The sequence below is a fragment of the Rutidosis leptorrhynchoides genome, chromosome 3, assembly GCF_046630445.1.
Source record: "Rutidosis leptorrhynchoides isolate AG116_Rl617_1_P2 chromosome 3, CSIRO_AGI_Rlap_v1, whole genome shotgun sequence".
NCBI classification, from domain to species: Eukaryota; Viridiplantae; Streptophyta; class Magnoliopsida; order Asterales; family Asteraceae; genus Rutidosis; species Rutidosis leptorrhynchoides.
This window is the reverse complement of record NC_092335.1, coordinates 589,271,720-589,280,409: the sequence shown is the minus strand read 5'-3', so window position 1 is coordinate 589,280,409 and position 8,690 is coordinate 589,271,720.

The window sequence follows — 8,690 nt, the reverse complement described above, 5'->3', positions numbered from 1 at the left end:
ACATCAATAAGCATGGTTCTTTAATTCAAGCTTCAATCTTTCACACATAGTACATACAATCAATAGGATTACATCCAATACCTCGGTTATTAATCTAGACAAACATTATAGAAACTAGCCAACAATCATGGTAACAGACAACATAACAATCAGATTATCAATGGAAATCATTGTTTTAAAATAAGGAATAACCTACAAGAACAATGAGTTCTTGGATGAAGAAGGTTTTGATCTTTGATGCCTTGATGTTGAGCCTCTTCCAAGAGCTTGCAGTTCTCCAATATTGCTCCCAAAATTCGTCTCTGTACTCTCTGGTTCGTAACTGGTAAAACTGGTCTTCAAACATGAGATTATAAAGTGGAGAAAGTAGGTCAGAAAGTTAAAAGTAGCTGAAACCTACTTCTGGACGGCGTCCTAGATTCTGGACGGCGTCCCATATTTAAGTCTTGGACGGCGTCCCACAATCTTGGACGGCGTCCAAGTGTGAAAATCTGGACGGCGTCCAGTAATCTTGGACGGCGTCCAAGTGTACTGTTGGTTACTGTCTTGTTTTCTTTGTAATCTCCTTTCATTTGGACGAAACCCCAATCATTTTGGACGAAGTCCAACATAACTGAAGCGTTGTTTTATCATTTTAGAGTGCTAACTTGACCTTATCTTGCATCGGGATCAACCATTATGATATTGCAACTCATAAAACGGTCATAAATCATCAAAACTCTTTACAAATTACTCTCCGATACAAATTTGCATATCTTGGCCTATCACTTGTAAAAACGCTTTCAGTATCCTTGATTCGAGAGTATTTTACACGATATTGCGATAGATATATATATAATATTATTGAGCAATATCAGGGAGATTCCTTCAACACTTAATCACGGGTATACAGAGATTGAAAGAAAAAAAAATTAAATTGATAAGGATGGATACAGAATACTAGGCGCATGACTATATATCTATTTATATATTATACAGTTTAATTAATAATATTAATAATTAATAACATATTAATAATAACAATAAATTAAAAAAAAACACTAATAACATAATAATAATAATAATATTAATGATAACTAAATTTAATAATATTAATAAAAATAATAATAATTGTATTACTTGATAATTTTAATAATGATATTAGTAATTATATAAATGATAATATTTAACAACATTAATAATGATATTAATAAAGATAACCCTAATAATATTGACATAGCAATTTATGCTTAACCAATTTCATGTCTATATATTATAATATTATAAATAATACTGATATCAATATTATTAATGTAAATAATAAGGCTATTATAATAATTATATTTTATCTTGTAATTACATTTAATATTACAAATTATTAATTTTGTAATATTTAATAGTTATATATATAATAACATATATTTACTATTTATTATTTATACATTACCATACATATAATAATAATAATAATAATAATAAAAATCTTGTTAATAATAAAACTACTTAATAATAATACTAATAATGATAAGAATATTAATATAACAATTATATTCAAACTTGTAATTAAGTTTAATATATTACTATTTATTATATCATATCAACCAATTATATAATTTATTGAATCTTTAATATTTATTAATTATATATATATATATATATATATACTAGTCAAAGACCCACGACTTCGCGGGTATTTTTTAAGAAATTTTTTATGGATCAACAAAATCCTAATAAATGTTTGAAGATTTCGATGTTGTAAATGAAATAAGCTGAAAATGAAATAAGTTCAAAGTATGTTGACATAATACATAATGTTGATGAAACACAAATATCATAAGGATAAAAGTTACTACAACATAGAAATAAACAGTATTTAGATAGGTATGGGTTCCCATTGGTGGTTAAAGGAATTTACTCATTTGGGGTAGTTGTGAAGTGCAAGCAATCTCACCGATCTTTGTCTTATAGTTAGTATATTCTGCATCTTCTTCAAAGTAGTAATACGTAATTGATCAGCATGCAAAAGATAAGATATTCAACTAAATTGTAAAGCATAAGTTATGTGTACATTTATTGTAAGGTATTTAAAGTCAGATAGTTGAGATGTTACCTAATCACAATAGTTATTGACAACATGTAATTTATCTAGATTTTCTAGACATTTGATTTGAGAAATTATACAGAGAAGAAAAGTATCCTTTATCAACGAAGTATCTTGCAAATTTTTTATGTCAGTTGTAATGTTACTTTCTTCCTTTATAGCAACTAATAGCAACGATTCCATCTTTTCCCTTGTTGTTAGTTGATTAAGACGTGGTTACTGATTAACTGGCATACAAAATCATATTCTATTAATTATAAGTATATATTCACAATGTTGTTTGGAAGAAAGTAAAAAAGTATTTATTTTATCTGATGTATGTATAGATGTAGATAAAAATATAAATATGTAATAACTGGTTACCACGAGTACATGTGATGGTCAAAATCCACGAATCCGTGCGAGAAATTGCTTTAAATGAGACATCCAAGAACCCAAAAAAAAAAATACTCAAAGACATTGACCTTTGAAGCAACACTTCTTAGTTTGATTAATTTAATATAATGTATAAAGATATTGTTGTTCATAGGATCAATATCTTTGTCAGTACATTGCGTCATCAAAGTTTTTTTTAAGACTTATAACTTATTGAATAACTATAAGACCGCTTGTAACGGCATTAGGGGCACGCCGTGGCGGGAGAGGTAACACGAAGGGGAAGTTTTGATTGGGACACGTGGCGGGTTTGACCGTTTGAATTGAATGGGTGGGTGGGATATATCCGTTGCTTATTAAATAATAATAATAATAATAATAATAATAATAATAATAATAATAATTTTATTTACTTATATTTACTTATATAAATATATATAAGAATAGTGCGATTAATGACTTCAAAAAATATGTAAATTTGCAAAGCGCTCTAGCAAGTATGGATGTGTTGGGTAGACCATCTTCTCGAATGGAGGATCCGGAAGATGCGATAGGTCTTCACAATCTTAAAATGTACGTTCGTCGTCAGTTAAAAGAGGACTTGAACATTGACGGAACCATCCGGCAGCCCGATGAGGATTAGTTTGTTTTAGGATTTAAATTATGTATTTTTTTTCATTTGAATCGTATTAATTTTATGTTTTATTTATTTTTAGTTTTTGATTGCAACATAAAAAAAATTAAAAATAAAATGACACATCAGCTTTTCACTAACCCACACCACTACTACTTCACACAAACAACTCACACGTCCTAATCATCAAAAAACAACTCACTTTCCCAACACACGTCCCTAAATGATACAAAAACTAAATGATAGACACAAGTCTCTATTGTTTCCTTACTAATCGGTTGACCAATTCAACTACAATCCACGTGAAATTTTTTTATCCCTTCAATCTGTCTTCTTTAATTTCGTTGGACTCCCTTTGAGTTTAATGCGCAGCTGCTTCATTCACCGGATCAACTTTTACTCCAAAAATTTTTTTGGCTGCAATAGAATCATCAAAAATACCCAACATACATGACAAACTGCAACATATTCCAATATGAATTTACGTTTTCCATATTGAAGCATATATTTTGAATTGAATCTCAATTCACATCAAGTATATAAAGTATATATGTTACAAAACTCACTTAACATAATTTAGATATGAATATGAATGTAACATATATTCCCATAAATTTATTAGCACAATTGATATTTGCATCACATGTATCATTTTGATGCATTTCATTAAAAGACTGCAACATATTATTTAAAAACTGTTCAAAAAAAATTAATAACATATAATTTAGAATTAGCAAGGTGCATTACCAGTATTATCGTTTCAAAAATCCAAAGTTATGTCGCCTTAAACTTTAAACAAATACACTAATAATCTTTCATAATTGTGTTTTATAGTAACGGTATGCGAACTACTTTGTTTTTTTTTTTTTTCTTGTGCATAGGTGCTTGCCTTTCAATTTTAATGGTACTAACAATGTGTGTTTTAATATTCCAAATAAATGTTTACCTATGAGTTGAATTGTACACTCTCCAACACCTACTTGTATACTACGTTTTTATTTTGTTTGTCTTTTCATGATCATCAAGACGGATTACTTTTAACCCGTTTTTGCTAGTGACACGCCATACATCAACATATAGCTGGCCATGAGTGAAGAAAGGTACTATCTGGATCTTCCAATCGTGAACTATCAACTTCAAACGTTCCTCAGCTCGTATAGAACCACGTCAAAGCCCGACAGTTGTATATAACTATCTTCAACAAAAATTGGCTCGAACAACGACATTAAACTCTTATGAATCGATGCAAGGATTATTTTTCTCCTGCACAAACAATAAGAGAATGTAAGATGATGATATTATAAATTTTTTTGTGATATACGTGAATAATTGAAATATACTACCTGTCGATCAATGAGCATGACCTCAATACCATTTGCATTATATGGAAACTTCCAGAAGGTGCGTTTCCATACTGCGAATACATTTACTCGAACATGTGGCATTGATAATCGTGGATGTAAATTGTTCAATTCAGTGTAACGTAATACTTGCGCCATTTTTTTATGATAGTATTTTTTTCTGTGTTTTTTTGTTAATAAAACACTGAATGTGGTACTCCACCTCTCCTGGAAAAATCAACTCTGAAATCGATGAGCTTACTAAACTTGTAAACGAATGGGAAAGGAAGGCCGAACAAGCTGACCTATCCTGTGATCAGAGACAAGCATGGATGAAAGATCGTGAAACCCTTTTCCAAAAAGAAAAGACCCGTATCGAGATGCTTAAACAGAAGTCACGCTATAAATGGTCGCTGGAAGGTGACGAAAATAGTAAGTTCTTTCACTCCACCATTCGCAAAAGACAACACAAAAATAATATTCATGGCATAAATGTGGGGGGATTATGGTCATCTAACCCTTCGGATATAAAAAAGGAAGCCCACGACTTTTTCAAAAAGCTCTTTGATAAACAAGAAAAAAGCAATAATTTTGATCTAAACGATTGGAACGGTCCTAAACTTGATCAAAGTAAGGCCAACTGTCTAGAAGCTAAATTTAGTGAAAAAGAGATACTCGAGGCTATAAAGGGTTGTGGCAAAAACAAAGCCCCGGGGCCGGACGGGTTTAATTTTTTGTTTTTTTAAAAATTTTGGGACATTATCAAAACTGACCTCTTAAAGGCTATCAATTGGTTTTGGGAGTCGGGCTCCATCTCGAATGGTTGTAACGCGTCCTTTATCACCCTTATTCCAAAAGTGCACGACCCCCTAAACTTCTCAAATTTCAGGCCCATTAGTCTCATAAGAAGCTATTATAAAATTGTCTCAAAGATTCTTTCAAATAGAATTAGGAATATCGTCCCGTGGCTTATAGGCGAAGAGCAAAGTGCTTTTATCAGTGATAGATATATCCTTGACGGTGTTTTAGTAGCTCTTGAAACCATTGACGATCTCAAAGAAAAAAAGCAAAAAAGTTTCATTTTTAAAGTCGAATTTGAAAAAGCCTTTGACTGTCTTGATTGGGATTTCTTAAAAAAATCATGGGTTTTATGGGTTTTGGGGAGAAATGGATTAAATGGATAAACGCTTGTCTCGCTTCCACCTCTATTTCCGTGCTCATAAATGGGTCCCCAACCGAACAATTTTTTCCGAAAAGAGGAGTTAGACAGGGTGACCCGCTTTCCCCCTTCTTATTCATCATCGCGAGTGAAGGTTTAAACTACCTTCTTAATTTGGCCATTTCGAAAAATCTTATAAGTGGTGTAAATGTTGGCCGAGATAAAGTGATTGTATCACATTTACAATATGCCGATGACACAATCATTTTCGGGAAATGGAACAAGTTGGAAGTAAGAAACACTCTAAAAATTCTAAAATGTTTTGAAGATCTCTCGGGCTTAAAAATCAATCTAAACAAAAGTTGTGCTTATGGGATTGGAACCTCAAAAGATGAACTAACATTGTTAGCCTCTTGGTTTGGGTGCAAGGAGGGATCCTTTCCTTTTAACTATCTCGGGCTCCCGATAGGTGAAAACTTAAAATTACATAAAAGTTGGAAACCCGTTTTCGACAAATTTAAAAATCGCCTCTCGGATTGGAAAGCAAAAACCATTTCTTTCGGGGGAAGGCTCACTTTAATCAAGTCGGTTCTTAATAGTCTTCCACTATATTTTTTCTCGCTTTTCAAGGCCCCTATCAGTGTCATTAACGAGTTAGAAGGTTTGCGTCAGAATTTTTTTTGGGGAGGTACTTATGATAAGAAAAAAATGGCTTGGGTCAATTGGAACCAAATCATGCTTCCTTATGATTTTGGTGGTTTAAATGCCGGCTCGCTCAAAACAAAAAATCTTGCTTTATTAACAAAATGGTGGTGGCGGTTTCTTAACTTTAATAACTCGTTTTGGGCTAGAATTATAAAAAGCATTTATGGGGATTTTGGGGGGTTGGGCTGCTTTTCTCAATCACATTGCTTCGATTTTAAAAATTTTCAGGGAGAACGTGGTTCAATATTATTAATGTCAAACACACCCTAACTAAGTTAGGGTGCGATATTTCTAACGCGTTTGTTAAGGTTGTTGGTCAGGGTTCAGAGACTCGTTTTTGGGAGGAATCTTGGTGCGGTGATGAATGCTTTCGATCAGCTTTTCCTAGGCTGTACAGACTGGAGACTAATAAAAATGTTATGGTTGCAAACCAGATTAAATGGTCTGACACTGTTATTTTCAGCTGGGAATGGAGCAGCACCCTGAAATGGAGAGCTGCCAGCGAACTAGCTGCTCTAATCGAGAAACTGTCGAGTTTTACCCCTTCTGGAAAACAAGAAGATGAATGGAAATGGAAATGCCAAAATAATGGAATTTTTTCTTCAAAATCTCTAGTTAACATCATCGATGAACTGTCTGATGCTTCACGCGGCCCCCCCGTGCCTACTCCTGTCAACTCGCTCTTACCTCAAAAAGTCGGTATCTTCATCTGGAGAGCCTCCCAAAACAAACTTCCCGTTCGCTCCGAACTGGATAAACGTGGCATCGATCTCCACTCTACTAGATGTCAGGTTTGTGACGATGATATCGAGACTCTTCAACATTCCATTATTTCATGTAAATTCTCTATGGAAGTATGGGAGTATATTAGAAAGTGGTGGCATCTTGATCGCTTAGATATTGAAAACATCTCGGATCTTGCTAAAGCCGCAAACCCAAATTTTGTGAATCCTCACGAGGCCTTCATATGGCAAGCGGTTGTATGGGTTACGAGCTATCTCCTGTGGAAAAATCGTAATGACCACGTTTTTGGTAAGAGTCCTCTTAGCTCCTCCAAGATTCTTTCCGATATTCAATCAAAATGTTTCGAATGGATTAATTATCGCGGAAAAAGGTTTGATTTAGAGTGGCTAAGTTGATTTACGGATCCGCGCGCCGCAATCCTCATTGCCAAATCAAAAGAAGGAATCGGTTAATTGTAGGTTTTTGCTCCTATTCCCATTGTTTTGCATAATCATGAAACTAAGTGGGTGGTCTTAGTATTGCTTTGTCGCCGAATTTTCGGCACTGCAATTCTATCTCTATCCGGCTTGATGTTTTCAAGTTGCTTTCTAATTGTGTAAACAGTGGGATATGGGTTGCTTTTCCTACTTTTCCTATGTTTCGAGTTTTAATTCTTGTATAGGCAATGTTTAGGCATGTATATTCTTAGCTTTCTCGATCTCGTGTTCCTGTTTATGCCTTGTCGTTTCGTGATGTTTTATTTCTCCTGTATGTTTTTTATTCTTTTCTAATAAAAAATTTGGCTTTTCAAAAAAAAAAAAATGCAGAATAGTGTGGTATTTATATTGTATGGATGTGTTGGGTAGACCATCTTCTCGAATGGAGGATCCGGAAGATGCGATAGGTCTTCACAATCTTAAAATGTACGTTCGTCGTCAGTTAAAAGAGGACTTGAACATTGACGGAACCATCCGGCAGCCCGATGAGGATTAGTTTGTTTTAGGATTTAAATTATGTATTTTTTTTCATTTGAATCGTATTAATTTTATGTTTTATTTATTTTTAGTTTTTGATTGCAACATAAAAAAAAATAAAAATAAAATGACACATCAGCTTTTCACTAACCCACACCACTACTACTTCACACAAACAACTCACACGTCCTAATCATCAAAAAGCAACTCACTTTCTCAACACACGTCCCTAAATGATACAAAAACTAAATGATAGACACAAGTCTCTATTGTTTCCTTACTAATCGGTTGACCAATTCAACTACAATCCACGTGAAATTTTTTTATCCCTTCAATCTGTCTTCTTTAATTTCGTTGGACTCCCTTTGAGTTTAATGCGCAGCTGCTTCATTCACCGGATCAACTTTTACTCCAAAAAATTTTTTGGCTGCAATAGAATCATCAAAAATACCCAACATACATGACAAACTGCAACATATTCCAATATGAATTTACGTTTTCCATATTGAAGCATATATTTTGAATTGAATCTCAATTCACATCAAGTATATAAAGTATATATGTTACAAAACTCACTTAACATAATTTAGATATGAATATGAATGTAACATATATTCCCATAAATTTATTAGCACAATTAATATTTGCATCACATGTATCATTTTGATGCATTTCATTAAAAGACTGCAACATATTATTT